Source organism: Trichosurus vulpecula, chromosome 1 (assembly GCF_011100635.1).
Source record: "Trichosurus vulpecula isolate mTriVul1 chromosome 1, mTriVul1.pri, whole genome shotgun sequence".
Classification (NCBI taxonomy): Eukaryota; Metazoa; Chordata; class Mammalia; order Diprotodontia; family Phalangeridae; genus Trichosurus; species Trichosurus vulpecula.
In genome coordinates, this window is record NC_050573.1 from 201,147,286 (window position 1) to 201,168,546 (window position 21,261).

Here is a 21,261-nt window from a genome sequence, read left to right on the forward strand (position 1 = left end):
AAACCATCAGCATAATTGAGTCCATCTTTTAAAATGAGTCGGGGTGATAAATAAGCAAACCTACGTAGTGTAGAGTAAATAAGTGTCATTTTACATATATGCATCACTATTTTTCAAATACATATTTATATGTGTGTGTATGTGTTGTAATTAATCAAATACAAATTCATTTAAAACATTACTGAATTCATAGTAGCTTTTGATCATCATGTATTTTCTCAATCAACAGATATTAATCTTTTTTCTTCAAGTAATTAGTCATGTTATCAAATGTGGTCTTGTAGAGACTGATAAAGCTGTCATCCATACTAGGGGATCTTTCCACCGTGGTCCAGTTCTCATGTAGGTTATTGGAGATTTTCCTTAACATATCATTTTTGGAAATAGGCTGCCACTGTCCATTCTCAAGGTGATAGAGCAAAACTGGCATTTTTCTACACTCTTGTAAAACCCAAAGCTCTTGTGCTTCCTCAAAAGCAATGTCCCACATTCTGTGATTAATGGTAAGGTCTTGTTTGGAAATCAGCTGTTTCTTGTTGTCATCAAGTTAGAAGATGTAGATTATAGGAATATAATCATATAAAATGGCAATGTAGTTTTCTTGGCAATAGTAAGTTATCCTTGACACTGAAAATATCTTCTCACATGGGGTTGCCTCAAAACTTCTCAGTCTGTTGAGATGATATTACTGCAATTCCTTTCTGATTTTGTATTCCCAGAGTCTCAGAGTACAGTCCCCTGAGGTAGATAATAACAGATCTGGATGATTTGGTACCACAAATATTCTGCTCACAAACTCAATATAAAGATTCTATGTTGTGCGGTGCTGCAAACAAACTAACACAGATTTTCTCATATCTGTCAGCTGTGAGAATATAATGGTCGTCAGGACTCATGGCCACATCCAACAACATAGACAGGTGTCCATGTTCAAGTTTTTCACCCTGATGTGGTGCCAATACTGAAAATGAATATGCATCTCCAGACTTGTCTGCCACCAAAATCTTCTCATCTGTAGCTGTTAATGTCAGACAGGCACATCTTCTCACCACTGTCCTGCTGCCAGAAATCAGCTGCCACCTCTCACTATAAGCCCATTTCAGGACATGTCTGTTGCGAGTCCCTGGCCTCGCAACCAAATCGTGGGGGTCTGTGTTAGCCCCCCACACCCAGGCCTTTGCCTAACAAAGGGCCTGATCTCATGGACAATGTATGGGGCGGGAGCCAAAAGGTGGTGAATGACTCCGAATTTTATTTCAGCAAGCAGCATTTTTATATCTTTAGTGACATAGGTACATTCTTTGGTTATGTGGGTGAAAGAACAGGTAAAATCAAGACACCCAGGTACTAGGACCGCCCCAACACCGCCTACTCTCCTCCCCTTCTCTTCCCGCGCTAACCCGAAGTTCCCTACGGGCAGGAAATCCAGGCAAAGAACCGGAAGTTCCATGTGCTCTGGCAAGCCCAGACAGAGAGCCGGAAGTTCCATGTGCTCAAGCAGGTCCGGGCAGGGACCTGGAATTGCTAGGGAGGCAACAAAGGCGAGACCCCTCCTCCTGGCTCCACCCATATCTCAGAGCCCTGATTTTATCTCAGCAGGCCCCTGGGCATGGAGGTCCGAGGAGGGCAGGGCTCGGCTCTAACTCAGCCCGAAACACACATCCAGAGCAGTAGAGCCTGCCATGAGCCCCAGGAACAAACCAGTGCATACAGGCTTCTGCATGCCCTGTGAAAGATATTAATCATACCACCATGATTATATGGGTATCTATAAGATTTTTGTTGCTATAAACATGTCCTTGGTAGAATCAGTATTTCTATTTGCCTGGCATAGTATTCAAGAAACCAGTCACAAAGAAAAATCAGAATAATATTTTATTGAGTATTATTATTAGAATTGATAATAAATGTATTAATATATTTTAGTAAATAAAAATATGTATATAAATAGTAAATAAAATATAGGTATATAAATAGAAAATGAAATATAAACAAAAATATGTATAGAAATAGTATAAATAATGACATCTTTTTAGATGCTTTTATGTTACTGTGGAATGGACTGTGCTAACTATGAAAAGCACTGTACAATGGTGATCATACTGTCACCTACTTCCCAGGGTTGTGAGAATCAAATGAGATAATATTTGTAAAGTACTTAGCCCAGTGCCTGGCACATAGTAGGTGCTATATAAATAATTCTTGTTCCTTCCTATGTGCAAGGTATTATGCTAGGGGCTGGGATACCAAAAAAAAAGCCACTCATTGCCCCCAAGGCACTTATATTTTTCTTAAAGGCATATAACATGTATACAAATAATTAAAGCAATTTCAATAGCATGCTAACAATTAGTGACATCAGAAAAGGCTTCACAAAAAGGGGCATTTGAGCTGTGTTCTGGGAGAATCCAGGTATTCTCTGAGGCAAAAAATCCCTTGGGCAAAGGCACAGATAGGGACTATCTCGTGCAAAGAACAGTTAGCAAGTTAGTTTAATTAGAATATACTTGTAAATTGATGGAATATTGAAGGTGAGGAAAAGGAAAGGGCCATGGATAACCTCACAACAGTGAACCAAGGTGACTGGAAGGATAATGATACCATCAATAAAAATGGTGAAATTAAGAGAAGAAGAATGTATCATCTTGTTTCTGCCCACGCATCCACTATGCTACAGGAATCAGTACACAATATTGGAGTAGGAAGCCAGACAAGACCTGATGTCATATAGCTTTGGGAACAGGTAGTGGAGGGCTATACACTCAAAGCTGAGGAGAGGAACAGCAGGACCGCACAATGGTTCCTTGCTAAGGATGTCTGCCAAGTTCACTCACCCTACTCTATGATGGATTAGCTGAAGCCAAAAGTGATCTGAAATTCTTGGCAATATAGTCTTTATTTTTCTAAAGATGATACTTAAGCCATGGACCTAACAGTGATCCATTGAAAAGTATAGCTACTCTCCTGATTATATTATAGTTTCTCACTCACAATAGGTGAAATCATTTGGAAGAAGACTGACACTGAGGTTGATAATTGTATACTGATAGTTAATTCTAGCACAGCAACTAAAAAAAATTTCTGTGGCAAAGCAAAGGAAAAATTGCTTACTTACAAAATCTTTTGCCCAATTAAGCAGTCTATCATAAATATGATCTCTTCCAAACAGCTGTGTCTGCAAGTCATCTTCTGGCACCAATTTCCTCAGGAAATGCTGTCCTATTGAACATTCCCTTTTTCATAAACTTTCATTAGAAGATATTGAAAGGGCCACAAGGGTATTATTCAAAGTTCTCACAAAAATCATTCCTTGTGGTTCATTTTCAATCCTACATGTAAATGAGAAAAACCATAAAAGAAAAGTAGTATTTTAGCAGCATTTAATTAATTTATATATAACTTCTACATTCTCATTGATTAATAAGTTTAGATTCTTGCCTGATCCCCCTCCCATCACTGACCACCCACAAACATTAGTATTCTCTCCCCAAATTATTCCTAGAGCATATTGTCTGATCTTTCCTTACCCTTATCATTTTCCACCTTAGATTATACTTATCTCTATACATGTCCAATTCCCTCACTAGATAACAATCTCCTTGAGTACAGGAACTATTTCACTATTTTCTTTGTATAGGGCAACTAGATGGTACAGTAGGTAGAATGCTGGGCATAGAATGAGGAAGATTCATCTTTGTGGGTTCAAATCTGGCCTCAGACACTTACCAGCTGTGTGTCCTTGGGTGAGTCACTTAACCCTCTTTGCCTGAGTTCCTCATCTGTAAAATGAGCTGGAGAAGAAAATGGCAAACCACTCCTGAATCTTTGCAAGAAAACCTCAATTAGGGTTACAAAGAGTCAGACAAGACTGAAACAACTGAACAACAAGAAGTATAACACCTTGTAAGTACTTTATGTTTTGACATTAATCGAATTTACTTGAATGGAATGGAATGGAACTGAATACAAAGCTCTAACACTAAGTACTACTGACAATAGATATTCCATACTTTTCTCCGGAAAAGAGAAATCCTGCAAATCATCAAGTATCTCTAGAAAGTTACTGAATGCAAAGCTTAGCTTGGTGTCATTACCATAAGTCAAATCATAAGAAATGAATAGTATATTTCTCCTACACATTATTATTGCTAACATGAGCTTTATAACGACTGTACCAGCCTGAGTTATAAGCCAATCAGACAGGCTTCTGAAGCCCAAAGCTGCTTGACATACCGATGATCCTTTGTCAGTGAACTCCAGCTAACCCAAAATGCCAGTAGCTGCCAGAAACCAAACAGCTTAAGGGCAATCTTGAGCAGCAGCTGCAGACTCCAAACCTTACTTGAGACTTTCTAAACATCCTGGCTTATTATGTCTTCAGAAGTCTTCTCCCTTAACCCACCAGCTCCCCACCCAAAAGCCCCTAGAAACTTTATCTCACCCCTTTTTCACTCCCCTTTGAGCAACTGAGAATTCTCCCTCTCTGCTACCTTGCAGGATTTTCTCTCCCCTGCAAACCTTTTCTCAGAAAATAAAGCTTTGTAAGCTTTGTAATCTATGATCAGACTCAGTTTCATTTCATTCCCTTTATGGGCCGGGGGTGGGGGGTCCCTTTCACCAACATCGCCTAAAGAATACTATAAGATCCTTACTGAAAACGTAGGGTTTTATGCTCCAGATTTATTCCATTCTTAAACCATCAAAACTTACTTTTTGTGTCCCATTCCTCTCAGTCACCTTATTGTTATTGTTCAAGGTTAGCTAAATATTTAGTAAATGAACCTCTTACTACTAAAGTGAAAAATTAAGCCATTATCAGAACCAGATAGATGAGCAATCCATAGAATTCAGAGCCCATCTTTTCTAAATTTTCTGCATATTCACTAGGTGATTTCTCATTTGCTCAACTTTGTTTAGGCTTTGTGAATTGATTCTGAGAGCACTGATCACCCTGGCATCATTAGGAGCATCTCTACCTTGGAACAGGTGTTACTCTAAGAGATAACTTGCGATCAGTTTGGACAGTCAAGTGTTTACGTCTGATAACAAGTTATTTTTATTTTATTAAAATACTCAGAGTTCTCTCTATGTGTGGTCTGCTTTAAAATTGCTTTGGACATTTCTGAATGCTCTTTCAACATGAGGAAGTCAGCCTTTCCTCTCCCTCTTTCCTCTTGGGGAATGTGTTACTATTTATGAAAATATGTTGATAAAACAATTTCAGGAGATCAGATGGCTTCTCAATTTCCCTTCTGGAAATAAAACTTACGCTAATGAGATTATAACAACATTGCACTCAGTGGGTGTGCAATGAATGTTATTTGAATGAATGATTCAACATAACACAATATAACATAACATTTCAATCAAATTTTATTTCATGACTATAACTTCTTTCTCCATCAAATCTATGAGTGGAGAACGTCAAATGACCTAAGATGTTTGTCTTATGATCCAAGAATATGCAACCAGAGTTTGGAAATCTTGGCATTCAATAATAATAGAGCTTTTTTAAATATTTCTCTAATATTCCTTTGTTCCAATTCCTGTTTTATAAAGTTATTTTAATAATATTTATTCACTGCCAGACTCCTCTTTGTAAGATGAGGGTCTTATTTGTGAAATGAACACTTTGAAACCTCTGATTAAATGATGCTGTTCATTACCCAGTATTGTCTCAGTCTAAGAGAGTTCTATTTGTTCAACAGCCCCAGACACCTTTTAATGTAACTTAATTGTATCTCCATAGGTCTAATCCTAGTAATCAGCAGATAGGTAATACAAGGAATGCCAACAAAAGAACTAACCACAGGCATCAAAATTATAAAACTTACAAACTCTCTCCTTCTTTCTTCTTATCCTTTTTCAACAATGCATATTATGCTTTTTCATCTTCTTTAGCCTCAAAATAATGATAAAAACTGATATTTACACAATCAATCAATCAATGTTTATTAAGTGCCCTCTATGTGCCAGGCACTATATTAAGTGTTACAGACACAAAAAGAGGCAAAAGACAGTCCCTGACCTCAAGGAGTTTACAATCTAATGGTGGAGACAATACGTAAAAAAAAAACCGTATACAAAACAAACTATATAAAGAAAAAATAGAAAATAATTAACAGAAAAAGGCACTAGAATTAAGAGGGAATGGGGAAGGCTAACTATAGAAGATGGGATTTTAGTTGGGACTTAAAGAAGCCAGGGAAGTCAGTAGTCAGAGTTGAGGAGGGAGAGCATTCCAAGCATGGAAGACAGCCAGAAAAAAATGCCCAGAGTGCCTCAGTTGTGAAACAGCCAGGAAGCCAGGGTCACTGAATAGAAAAGTATGTGGGAAGACTGGAAGAGTAAGAGGGGGCTAAGTTATGTCGGGCTTTGAATGCCAACAGAGCGTCTTGTATTAGGTCCTGGAGAAAATGGGGAGCCACTGGAGTTTATCTAAGCAGGGAAGGGTGACATGATGGAATCTGTGCTTTAGGAAGATCATTTTAGTGTCTTAATGAAGGATGGATTGGAGTGGGGAGAGATCTGAGGCAGGCAGACCCACCAGCAGACTATTGCAATAATCCAGATGTGGCATGATGAAGGCCTGCACTGGGCCGAGGGAGAAGCATGGGGCCGAGCAGGGAACAGGGTGAAGGATAGTGAAGAGTCAGGAATAACCCTTAGGTTTTAAGAACTCTTTTCAAAGTATCCAACCACTCACTGAAGTTTTCTTCATTTATGAACAATTATCCCTTCTGCATCATGGAGGTTAGGGGGACTGTACAACCCTTCCCCCTCCCAGCCACCCACCCCCAGCAATCTGGAAAATCTGAGTAAAAAATATTTGGCCCTCTCTTCATACCAAAGAAGAAGTCTTAATTTTTTATTTTTCTTTTATGGAGTACTAGAGTACCTTATTGTAAAATTTGGGTTAAGTATTTGGTCACAGGCTTGGTGTCATCTGCTGGTCTTCACCTGTTTTCTATAGCTTCTGCAAAACTCCCAAAAAAATCTCATTTAGTTTCTTATGTCAGTCCCACAATATATCAACATCATTTGGGGGAAAGTCACAATGTGGAAGGGATAACTGTATTTTATACATTTCTATGCCACTTAGTTTGACTGATCTGATTAAACGAACGAGTTACTAATTGGCAGCTAGTAATGAACAAGTCCATTCACCTAAAACACTCAAACCACTGGTGTATGTATAGAAACAGTCTCAGAATTTAATAGATCCACAAAGCTGGAAAAGAATTAAGAAATCATTATGTCTGTTCATCTAGCTCCAAGCATAACCAAATAAATCATACTAAATGACAAAAAACTCATCTTAGGTCTCCAGTTTTAATTTTTATATTAAAGTTATTCTTCTAATTTTTAAATTGAGAAAAGTTATAGAACCATCCATCAGGACTATGGTAGTGAACATTACTTTTTAAGTTTTGCTGTTGAAGTAGTGGACCACCTTTCAAATGTGAGATTCTGTGAACTCTATTATTCATATAAAGTGATTCTAAATGTTTTTTTAAAGTGTCTAAGACTCCTTGTGCCTTCAAGGCTTCTATGGTCCCATTAGCATTTGCAAACAAGTAATTTTTTATTCACTTGCTAAACCTAAATCAATTTATATTTAATCATAAAGTGTCATGAAATAAACCAGGTCCTCTCTCTCCTTTGGGGAAAAAAATCTATATTAGAAAAGCTCAGTTTAAAAATAAAAACAATTAAAGCATTACAGTGTTTTTTAGATTATGGTTGAATAATGCCCCCTTGAGTTCTTTTAAAGAAATCTCCAGAGATAATTCAGTCACATACCTAAAATAACTTGATTAGTACTAGGAAAAATATTACTCAATTCCTAAAGCTGTCAGCACAGACCCAAAAAGACTAATCTGTCAAGGATATGGGAAAAATTTTAATAGTAGATTTAGCTTATCTAGTTTTTTGATTTATTAATATTACAGCAGAAAATTAAAGTTGTATGTTAGTCTACTCCTTGGCAGAAGTGTCTATTTGAAGTATCATGCTTATGAGAAACTTAATCCTTTCCAATTTCTTTTCAATGCCTATTCATTAAAAAGAAGAAAATGAGGGAGGAATGAAATATTCTCCTTTTGAGAAACAACTTTTAAGTATTTCTAAAAATATGATATACAGCCAAAATATGAACATATTTTTGCTCCCTCACTTTTATCTTTGCTTTTCAATTAGGAAAATTCAAAAATGAAAGTCCGCCTTCTTTTTACACTTTTCCACCAATAATATGAGAAATGTACATCAAAGAAACCCTGAGGGTTCACCTGAGACTCTGCAAATCATAAAACCATTTAGAATAATTAATGTTGTCAGGTTATGGAGACATAGGAAAACTAATAGATTGTTGGTGGAGCTATGAACCAGTACAACCATTCTGAAAAGAAATTTGGAATTATTCAAATAAATAATTAAAATGCCCCTGCCCTTTAACCTAGCAATTTCAATTAACCTAAGCATATTCCTCAAAGAAGCCATTAATAAGAGGAAAATCCCTACATATACCAAAATATTTACAGCAGTAGTTTTTGTTATAGCAAAGATTTGTAAACAAAGTAAATGACCATTATTGACAAATGGCAAAACAAATTGTAATATGTGAACTGTAACGGTATATTATTATGTCATAAGAAATGATGAATGTGATGAATACTTGGAAAGATCTACATGGACTGATGCAAAATGAAGTAATTAGAACCAAGAAAACAGTACATATAATGAGTACAATAATGTAAGTGGAAAGAACAAGCATTAAAAATTTTGCAAAGAGAGGGAAGGATAAACAGGGAAAAATAGGCTGGAGGGAAACACACAGTAATCATTACTGTGCACGTGAATACAGTTAATTCACCCATAGAACAGAAGCAGATGGTAGAATGGATTAGAAACCAGAATCCAACAATAAGTTGTTTACAAGAGACACACTTGAAAAAGAAAGGCATACACAGAGTTAAAATAAAAGACTGGAGCAGAATCTATAATACTTCAGCTGAAGTAAAAAAAAAAAAAGACAGGGTTAGCAATCATGATCTCAGACAAAGCAAAAACAAAAATAGATCTAATTAGAAGAGATAATCAAAAGAAACTATATTTTGCTAAAAGATACCATTAACAATTAAGTAATATCAAAAAATTTGTAGTCGTTTCCCTGATAAAGGCCTAATTTCACAAATAAATAGAAAATTGAATAAAATTTATAAAAACAAAAGCCATTCTCCAATTGATAAGTGTTCAAGGGATATAAATGGGCAGTTTTCAGAAGAAGAAATTAAAGCTATCTATGGTCATATGAAAAAATGCTTAAAATCAATACTGTTTGGAGAAATGAAAATTAAAACAACTTTGAGGTACCATCTCACACCTATCAGATTAACTAATATGATAGAAAAGGAAAATGACAAATGGGACATTAAGGTACTATTGGTAGAGTTCTGAATTCTGGAGAACAATTTGAAACTATGCCCAAAGGCCTATAAAAGTGTATATAGTCTTTGACCCAGTAATACCACTACTAAGTCTGTATCCAAAAGAGATAAAAGGAAAAGGAAAAGGACCTACATGTACAAAAATATTTATATCAGGTTTTTTTGGTGGTGAAGAATGGAAATTGAGGGGATGTCCATCAATTGGAGAATGGCTAAATAAGTCATGGTATATGATTGTGAAACCATACTATTGTGCTATAAGAAATGATGAAGGGGATGGTTTCAGAAAAACCTGGGAAGACCTATATGAATGGATGCAAAGGGAAGTGAGTAGAACCAGATCATTGTACACAATAATAACAATATTGTAATGACAATCAACTGTGAAAGACAACTACTTTGATCAAGACAGTGATTCAAGACAATTACAAAGGACTCCTGATGAAAAATGCTATCCACTTCCAGAGAGAGAACTGATGAACTTTAAATGTAAATTGAAGTATGACTTTCTTAGTTTTATTTTTCATGAAGTTTTTTGTGACATGGCTAATATGGAAATATGTTTTACATTATTTCACATGTATAATTGATATCATATTACTTGACTTCTCAGTGGTAGAAGGAAGACCTAGAGGGAAGGAAAAAATTTGTAACTCAAATTTTTTTAAAAAAAGAAATGTTTAAAATAAATAACGATTTTAATGTTGTAAAATTATAAAGAATAAGTAAGTCTCAAAGGGAGAGATATGAAAAACCACCCCTACCTCAGCCCTTTTCGGTGATGAGAGTCCACAAAGTATTAAAAACTACACAAATCTTTAGAATTTTTCTATATATTGGTCAGTTATATTGATTTTTTCCCTCTTCTTTTTCATTTTTCTCTTTAAAAAATGCTATTTGCTATATGTGATGGCTCTCTGGGAGAGGGTGGGGAGAGATCCTGGGAGAAAAGATGGTGATCTAAAAAAGATACCAATAAAAACTAAGTTTAAAGAAATGAAGGTGCTGAAATGGATGATCTCTAACGTCCCATCCAGCTCTGACATTGTGTTTCTGTATATAAAACTGGGGAGAAATGGACAAATGTAAAATGAGGGAAAACATTTTAAGAGAATATTGCATTTTCAAGTATATTGCATAAAATTAGCTAAGTACTTTCCTCATGTAAAGCAGACAAGGGAGCCATATAGGCTCATGGATATAGAGGCAAAAGAGATATTAGAGGCCATCTATTCCAACTCCCTCATTTGTTTTAATAAGTTTTCATTGCTGTTTTTTTCAGGAGTGGTTTTTTTTTTTGATCACCAGTTTCCCCCAATGAATTTTCCCCTTCCTTTGCCAGAGATAAAGCGTAAAACAAATATTATTTTTAATGACGAAAGGATAGAAAAGGGAAATAAAATGGGGGGAAATGAGTATGACTGATCAATTCATTGAAAAAGTCTAAAATTTTGTGCAAAGTACGGCCTTTGAGGACCCCCCATCACTGCAAAGGGTTACAGTTAGAGGTTCTTCTCTTATTTCTTCTTCTGAGCCAAGCTTGTTATAATTCATGATTTTGCAATATTCACTTCAAAGTATGTCATCATAGTTTCTGCAAATAGGGTTAATTTTATCTCCTCTCTATCTTTATGCCCTTAATTTTCTTCTCTTATCTTACAGCTATTGCAAGCATTTCCAGACCTATATCAAATAAAAGGGGCAAAAACGGGCATCTTTGCTTTACTTTTGTATTTGTTAGGACAGGTTCTAGTGTATTCCTATTACATATTATGATTGCTTTTGGTTTTAGGTAGTGCGTACATGTGTGTGTGTGTGTGTGTGTGTGTGTGTGTGTGATATTTAAAAAGACCCTCTATGCTTATACTTTGCAGGACTTTTAGTGCAGGTGACTCATTTCAATTCCAGTGAAGAAGAAGATGCCTCTCCCAAGTTAAGCTGATCACTTCCCACCAGCCTTAGATATTCAACACTATTCCACCTCCCTCAGCCTCCTCTCTTCTCTGATTAGAGGGCTCAAGGATAGAATACTAAACACCACCCAAAGCTTTCCCTTATAAAAACCTTTGCTTATTCCGCTTCCATTCTGCATTTCTGCCTGGTTTTAACCCCATGGAGCATAATGCCTCCACCGGCAGGTACCCCAGGGTGTTCCCCTTCCCTTTTTCCAGCTTCCTTTCTTGTGTTGTCATCTCCCATTAGATTGTAAACTCCTTGAGGGTAAGGACTGTCTTTCTTTTTCTTATCTGTATCCCCAGCACTTAGCATCTTCCTCGCTTATAGCAGATTATTGAATTGCATGGAACTATCAAAGATTTTTCTCATATCTATTGAGATAATAATGGGATTTCAAATTTTTAAAATTTTAATATAATTAATTAATAAAATTATAATTAATATATTAATTAATATTAATTATAATAATATTATGTAATATATTCTATATAATAATAAATAATTAATATTAATAACTATAATTAATTATACAGATTGTTTTCTTAATGTTAAACCATTCTTATAAAAATCCAATTTGATCATAATCAATGATTTCTTGGATGAGTCGCTGTAGTCTGACAAAATTTTATTTAAAATTTTTGAATTGATATTCATTAATGATGTTACTCTATAATTCACCTTCTTGGCTTTATTCTCCCTCTGTTAGGTATTAGGAATATCTTTGTCTCATTAAAGAAATCTGGTAGGGTGATTTCTTTTTCATTTTTTGAGGATAATTTATTTAGTATGGCCATCAACTTTTTATTTATAGAATCCTCCTGTGAATCCAGCAGGACCAGGAGTTTGTTAATGTACGTCTGCTTTAGCAAAGTCCTAGGAATTTAAGTATGTTAGTTCGTCATTTCAATTTTGTTTCTCATAATTTCTAATTGTCTGATTTATTCCTTGACTCATTATTTAGGATGTCATTCTTAATTATTAATTTGAGTGCATGCCTTTTATTTGTTTTCCCTACAATAATTAGCGATTTTATTGTATAATGTTCTGTAAAGGATATGTTTAGTATTTCTGCCTTTTTACATTTGTTTGCAAAATCTCCGTGCCCTGATACATAATCAATGTCTACAAAAGTATGATGTGATGCTAAATAGAGATATAGGCATGTATGTATACATACATAAATGTATCCATTAGCAGTTCCACTTAAAAGACAGCATAAGTCTCTTGTTTGTTAAGAAATTGACCAGAAATTGCTTGACTGTATTTTTTTCCTTTTGTTTGTCTTTCTGTTAGACTTATCCAAAACTGAGAAAGAGATATTGAAATCTTCTATCACTTTTGTGTTACTCTTTATGTCTTCTTGTAGGTAATGTCTTCTGGTAGTGTTTTCCTTATGAATTTAGATACTATGGCATTTGTAGGATATAAATTTCATATAAATATTGGTTTGTTGTTTATGGTTCCTTCTAGCATATTGTAGATTTCCTTGTTTGTATCATTTTTATGTTTTGAATGTTTGTTTTTGCTTTGATTGATATCATAATTCTAACTCCTAGTGTTTGGATTCATCTAACATCTAGTAATTTTTTTCCAGCCCCTCATTTTTATCGTTTATGTATCTTTGCTTTTTATGTATGTTTACTGTGAAAAACAGATTGTGGGGTTTTGTTTTCTTATCCAATCTGTCAGTATTTTTTTTAATTTTATTGGATCATTTAATCTATTTACATTTAGAGTTATAAGATTAAGGTTTATATTATCCTCCATTTGTTTCTAATATTGGGGGGAGGGTTTCCTCCAAATTAGGATTGTTCCTCCTTCTGCTATAAACACAGTACTATGTCTCAACTTATTTTAGCTTAATCTACTTTCAGGACACCTTATTCACACTGACTCTTTTCCTCTCATCTTCAAGCCCCACTCCTCCCATTTGTTACTCCTTTCCTTTATTTTGGAGTTTTGCAAAAATTATTGGCTCCTTATTCTTTTTTCTTTTATCTACTTATTTAATTCTTACCCTATATTTTTCCTCTCAGTTAAGTAGTAAACTAAAACTTTCCCTTTTCTCCTCTGATTCAACTTGTTTTGTTCCTTAGTTATTTTCCATGTCTTTTTTTTTAAAAAAAGATCTCTTTCCTTCAATTGCTTCATTTACATATCTTCTTTTTCTATCTATTTGAAACTCTTGTTTTTTGATTCATGGTCCTTGTACTTATTTAGTCTTTAGTCATAATATTCATGATGGAATTAAAGCTTCACAGGTACCTATTTGGGGTTCCCTCCTCTAAACAATCCATACGTTATTGCCTTATAGATCTTGCCCCAGCCCCTCTTTTCTGTTGGCCTTCATTTTTAAGAATATCAATCAGTGGAGGTAATGGGTACACAATTGCCCCATTGCAGGAAATTCCCTGTGTCCCTGATTGTGTAATTAAATATTAATTTTGTCTTTGCGATAATCATTTTTCCCACTCGCCTTGAAATTTCTACCTGGGTCCATACTCTCCTACTCTTCTGGGCAAAGGTTCCTTCAAGGAGCTCTGATTCTTTTTCTTGTGAGGCAGGATGAATGACCTCTAAGTATCAAATCCCTGCAGATTATGCCCATTGTAAGGGTCATTCATCAGTGGTACCTCCTGCTGCCACTGAAATAAGATTTCCCAATTTATTTACATACTTTTCAATCTCTCCTTATTGTTTCTTCACCCATTCTCATCTGGTCATTCTTCTTTCTAAAGGACTGCCGAAATTATTTTCCTTTCATTGTCAGCCTTTGGCTTGATTAGGATGCATCACATATTTACATCTATTTTTTTACTCCCCTACCCCTCTTATGCCTTCTTGCATTCTGTAATTTAATGCCATAAAAACATGTATTCACCTGTAAGCAGGATGTTGTGAAATTTGGTCCATGATATTTCAGGCTTGTTTCTCTACCATCATTTATTTTGACTTCTACTTTTACCTTTGTCACCTTGTGTCTTTTTAGAAAGAAATTTCTTAATTTTGTTTTGATGATACTTGGTTATTATATTTATCTTTCTTTTTTCTGATATATGGGGCATTTGAAAAGTAAGTTGGGTTTTTTCAGGTCCAGTTTTCTCTCTAAGAATGCTTCGAATACCCATTTATTATTAAACATCCATATTTTTTTCATAAATGGTTAGGCTCAGGTTTTCAGGGTAGGTTGAGTTAGGTTGCATCTCGAACTATTTTGCTTTTTGGAACAGGTTATTCAATTTCCCCTTACGTCTTGTGTTATTATAGCCAGATGTGGTCACTTGCAGAATTTCTTGCTCATCACTCGAATTGTTGAATTTAAAGACTATGTATCTTGGCATTTGCTGTATAAGTTGTTTTTTTTCTTTCTGGAAGCAATTGTGGATTCTTTTGACTTGCAATTTGTTTTCAGTGTCCACATGTTCTGGGCAGTTTTCTTGTACTATTTTTTGTATTATGTTATTCAAGTTTTTAGACTTATGTTCTTCTGGGAGAATTATAAGACTTAAGCTTTCTCTATGTTTTGGAAATAGATACATTTGCTCATATAGAGATCATGTTTTCTTTTGCTATTGTTACATTTTGCCTCTCTTCTTCCAGATTTTCCATTATTCCTGCATATTTGCATTCTTAATCAATTATTCTCTCTTTTGTTTCTTTGGTGAGACTTTCTACCATGGTTCCAAGAGTTTGAGAACCCTATTCTGCCAATTGTTTCTGCTATGCTATCCATAAAGAGTTGAGTACAAATTGGAAACACTTGGTTAAGTTTATGCATCTCTGCTGCTAGAGCTGGCAGGAAGATGGTGAGGAGGTGCTGAGTGAGCACTTTAAGGATTAGTGTTCTCTGCTCTTATTTCTCTGCTATTAATTTGTTGTTAATTTTTGGTGTCCGAAACCATAGAGATAGCTAAAATCATTTTATCTCTTGTGCGTAATTTCTATTTTAAAGAGATTTTAGAGTTTATGGGGGATCAGAAGAAATATCTAACCCTTCACCTCATTGGTTGCATAACCAGGAAGTTCCTAATCCCTCATTTTACAGATGAGGAAACTGAAGCCCAGAGAGATTAAGAGAGTCACACAGCTGGAAATGATCAGAGCTTGGATATGAGTCTAATTCTTCTGATTCCAAGTCCAACTCTTTATCCACTATATAATGATACTTCATTTTAAAGGTAGGAATCCCTACTTGTCATTAGCTTCTTTATATCAGATCAGGAGATCTCTGAAAGTGCTAGGTATTTATTGTCATCTTTTAAAGAGAACCTGTATTTATTGAATTATTAAAAGGGTAAGTTTCACTAAAGAAGGTGCTAATGTGGAGAGGAACAGAGATTAGATATATTATAAGCAAGTGTATGCTAGAGGCCCTGGCACCAAGTTACAAATAAAGAACTGAGACTAGAGACATATGTAAAGTGAAGAAGGCTACAGGCACTATTATTAAATATTATGGCTCAAGAGACATCCAAGAGAAAAACTCAGAAGACCTTCTGTGCTTCTACAAGCAAAAATAGGGCCTTGGTTAAAAGAAAAATGAGTTGACCACAAGGACTATAAGAGTACCTGGAAGAAATAAAGCCAAGGGTTTTTTTTAAAAATTAAGTAATTCTCAAGGAAAAAAATTAAAGGAGAAAAAAAGCTTTGAACAGACTACTTGAAGTAGAATAGGATCAATTACTCAAAAGATACATCAAGAAACATTAGACCACAACCAAAATATTGAAAAATAGAAAAAAAAATTAAGGCTCTACTAGCAAAAACAACTGACCAAGAAAACATGTTAAAAGATGATTTAAGAACCACAGGATTCCCTAAACACCAGGACCAAAAAAAAGGCTTGAATGCCATATTTAAATCACAAATGAAAACCACCCAGATTTATTAGAACCGACAAGCAAAATGAAAATAGAATCTACTGATTACATCTGAAAAAAAATCAAAACTTCCAGAAATGCCATAACCAAAGCCAGAACAACCCAGTCAATGAAAAAATACTGTTCATAGCCATAAATGAAAACTTAAGTGCCAAGGAATCACACAAGGCTTGGCAAAACTACTTTAAATGAAAGAAAATATTAGAATGTGATATTAAAAAAAGACAGCTTACAACCATGAATCACATATCTTGCAAGACTAAATACAATCCTATAGGGGAAAATGAACATTTTGTGGAATAGAGGGCTTTCAGTTATTCCTAATGAAAAGATTAGAGCTGAATAGAAACTCTTTGAGTCAAGAGAAACATAGAAAAATAAATATGCTTAATCATTTAGAAAGGGTAATGATAAAATGTCTACATTTTAAGAGGGAGAGAAAAGTGACCTCTCAGAATCTTAATGTATTCAAGGGTCAAATAGGTTGTTAAGCAAGACAAACAAAAAGCTGGAGACAGTTTTTACAGTCTTTTTTTATAGTCTTAAGAAAAGGGAAAGGGGGGGGAAATAAGTACATAAGGGAGAGAATAGGGAAGAAGAGGATGGAATTTATTATGTCTCATAATTACTGAATATAAGAATAAACATATTCATACATGCAGGAACTAGCAGGGACAAAAGCAATCATGTGAATTTCACTCTTGTCTGAACCAGACAAATGCAGACTGAACACACACACATGCGCAGAGAGACATAGACACACAGACAGAGTTTGGTATGGTAATACATTAAAATCAACATGAAAACAGGCAGAGACAGGGAAAAAAGGGAAGAGAGGTTAAGAAACAAAGGAGGAAGGCAATAGTCACAAGCAAAACAAACTTCAAAGTCAGAATCATGAAACAGGGATTAAAATGAAAAAAAACAACTAAGAATCTGTGATTGGGGTCTGGGTAAGGGAAAAAAGAAAATGGCAGTGGAGTGGAAGCTCTTTACTTCAGTTACAGATTGCTTTTATTTTACCATCCTTTTATTTTTAAAGAATGGGGTACAGACTTATTAATGAAGTTTTGATCTTTTCTTCTTTGCACACAAAAATTATATGTATATGTGTTTGCTATTTGCTGGTCTTTGCACAAGACGCTATATCTAATGACTTAATGTATTTTCACCAGCTGTCCCTTGTGTCTAAAATTCTCACTCTCCTTACCTTCACCTCCAAAGATCCCTGGTTTCCTTCAAGTCTCAGCTAAAATCTCCTGTAAGAACCCTTTCCCAATCCCTATTACTGCTAGCATCTTCCCTCTAAATTGTTTCCAATTTATTATATGCGTATATATGCATGTGTGCATGTGTGTCTATACATGTACATATGTGTATATATCCTATGTTCACATGGTTGCATGCATGTTTTTCTCTCCCATTAGACTGTGAACTCCTTGAGAGAATTTTTTTTCCTTTCTTTATGTCTCCATTACTTAGCCTAGTACCTGACACTTAGTAAGTGCTTAATAAATGCTACTGACTTGACTTATCAAGTTCTTGACAACAACAACAACAATTAAAAGAAATAATTTTTAAAAATATGCAGGCAAGGAGTTAGTAGTGAAAAGAAAAGGTTTAGAACAATCAATAAGGTGGGGAGGGTGGCAATTAGGAGTAAATAAGGCTCCAGTAGAAGGATTGGTAAGTATCAGGGATGATTCAGTTGAGGCTATATAACAGCAAGTCACCCGTAAAACAAGGTCAAGAACCCATCTCTCAAATGCCTTGAAGTGGGAGCTAACACTTCCAAAACTAAGGTAACACTCTCACTTCCCACATGGGACTGGTAACCAAAACCTCCAAAACTACAGCAAGACATCAATACACCACCAGGGGCGCTCCACAGTTCACGTATTAAGTAAGGCTAGAGCAACCTAACTATTGATGAAGCATTGAAGCAGATCAAGGGCTTTGAGTTTTACGGGGAATGCAGGGCATCACTGCGGTGCAACTGATTTGTTTCCCACTTTTGATGTCACAGGGAAGGAAGCTCCTGGAAAATGACCAGCCAAGCCCCTACACTGTCCTCCCTACTCCAACCCCTCAGACCAACCATTTCAAGGGAAGTTACCAGGAGTAGATTTTTCCATAACAGACATGACTATGAGGATGAGGCAGAGGCAGAGATGTATTAGGGCAGGGACAGTCTGCTTGAGCTTTATGATTCACAGAGAAGCAAAAAAAAAAAATAGAGATTTTATTTTGGTTTTGGTTTTTATTTCCACACCTGTTTCCTAACCTCAGTCTTCCTGGGATGTTATTCTACTCTGAGGTATTGATGAACAGTCTATGTTAAAATCAAGAAAGCTATAAACTGCTTCAAAGCACCATTTGAATATCTACATGTGCCTTTATTGTCTTCAGCTGTTAGCAGCTTCCCTTCAAACCACCATAAATTTATTTTAAAATATATTGCGTGTATATATATATACAAAAATATATAACATAAATACATAATTATATAGAATTTGCATTTTTCCTACATATATACATTTATATGTTAGAATGTGTCTTTCAATACAATTTAAGTTCCTTGAGAAACTGTTTTTGGTATCTTTGCTTATGTTGCTGTATCCCCAGCACCTACCCCAGTGGCTGACACGTGCTTTTGGATTGATTATTTCGTTGACTCACTGATTTTAAAAATTGCATCACCACCTGTTTTTTAAATAACTATACTTAATAGTTATTTAGAGAAAAGCTAGTTCCAAGGAATCAAATTAGAGGTGAATAAAAGGTCAAGTATAACCTTGAAGAAATTTTGCAGACATTTCAGTAGCAGTGAATGATTCTGCAAGTAAATGGATCTGTTGTGGTAGGACTTCCCCCTAGAGCAGAGGGACCATGGCTAACAAGTAATACCATATTGTGGCCATCTTTTCTGCCTATGAATAAGAGTAGCTGTGTGGATTAAGAATACTCAGTCCCATTTGACTGAGAAGACTTTTTTTGCCTAGCTTTCCCACTCCCTTTTCTGAATTCATATTGCATTTATATTAAGCACACCACACTGGGGCACATAATTGTTCATCACACATTTCACCTGTCTTAGTTTTGTTTTTCCAAGTATATTTTTTACTTACAAAGGGCAGAGATTATATATCGCATCTATTATAGTAGACTTTTAAGAAATGCTTGTTCAGAAGTATGCGGGGATATGATCTGGAGATACCCCAGTTAAGACCTGGTTCTTAGCAAGAATGAGCCTTACAGTGACCTTGGACATAGATACCTGAATAACTTTTGATGAAATCAGTAACCATTGCTGACCTGTAACTTGATTGTAAAAATCCAGTCCATATAACAAGCTCCTGTTGATGTCTCCAAACAAAACCACAAAAATTGGATAACAGAGGAGCAGAAGGATAACACAGGCACCAAGGAAAACAACTAATATAAATCAATATGACTTCTCCATTAATCTGTAAGCCAGCTCACTGAAAAGGAGAGAGGCCAGGAAGGGCAATTGTTGAAATACATGTGCATCTATCATCATGTCCAGATATCATCAGCACCCTCCAAGCCTGAGATCTGCCCTTGGTTGTGAAGCTGCTGATTAACGGTCAGTCTGCTGATAGAAAATATTCTCTGACGGCACTCTGAAGAGTGACTTATATTTCAAAACATTAGCACGTGCATACCTTTATTCAATTACCCTCTTTTTCTATCCCCTGGTTATTCTAGGGGTAGTCATGTTACTAGTTTAAAAATTGCTTCCCTCTTGCTCAAATAAGGTCTTAGGAGCTCAGAAAAGCATGGAAGTCCTCATTTGATTCCAGAAACAGAGCCTCTCTCTAGTCTTTCCAACCTATGCATTTCCTAAAGGCTTACAAATTAACATTGGTGGGTGAGAGCAGGCTTTACCCTTAATAGTATCCACTATTCAAGTGGGTGTTCTCTCACGTATAATACACTGTTGTTGAGGTTATGATTCTAATTTATTTATATTATCATTCTACCTTTCCTACAAGAAGGTACAAAGAATTAACTCTCTCCTCACAAGGGTACCACCCTGTCTTTCACTATACCCTTAGATTGGGCAAGAAAAGTAGAAGGTGTCCTCTCCTGTAATACATTTGTAGAAGATAAGCTCCTCAAGTTCAAGGTTTCTTTCATTTTTGTCTTTGTCTCCCTGGCACATGTTATATATGCTTAATAAATACTTGTTGAATTTAATTGATGTTTAGATAAAGATTTTTTTTAATTTTTATCAACTTGAGATACCAAGTCAGTTTTTTGGTCATTCATTCAGTGCCCAGTTCTCCTCTTCATTCCTTACAACTCTGTAATCAGGCTTCTTTCTTGATAACTCTGCTAAGGTTATATTTCCAAATGTCACCAAAGACATTCTAATTACCAAATTCAATTTTTTAATTCAATTTTTAAAAAATCTGTCATACACATGATTCATTTATTATGTAATCCATTAACCTATTTTGCAAATACCCTCCCCTGACACCATGGTGTCGGAGATGACACAATGTTCTCCTCTGACATCACTGTGTGGAGGTTTCTAAGGCTTAGTGGAGAAAATCCTAAGTAGATGAGATAATAGTACAGCCCAGAATGGGAATGATGTTACTGAAATGACAATTAATGCCTAAAATACGTAAGACTTGTCAGTCTTTCTGTAATGATCTCTTTTCATCATTCATGACAATAAAACCACCACGATTGACCTCTATCACTTCTGTGTTCAATGTACTATATAAAAGATAAAGTCAAAAGAATCCTAATCAATCTGATGACATAGCATAACTGAGGAAGACTCATGATGAAGCAGACTTCCCAACTCTTAGGAGGCACAGAATGAGATATGGACAAGATATAGAGAACAAGACCACGCTCATCAATAGGAGATGGGGAGAGGTGGGGCAGACAAAAAGGATGTGGATGGGTAGTGATAAGGATGCAAAATTTTTCAAAAAGAGACA

General features: G+C 35.5%; 1 pseudogene; it reads right to left on the minus strand.

Moving 5' to 3' along the window:
* Window positions 1-232: 232 nt before the first annotated feature.
* On the minus strand, window positions 233-20,789 carry LOC118835677 (annotated as a pseudogene).
* Between the last annotated feature and the right edge of the window lie 472 nt (window positions 20,790-21,261).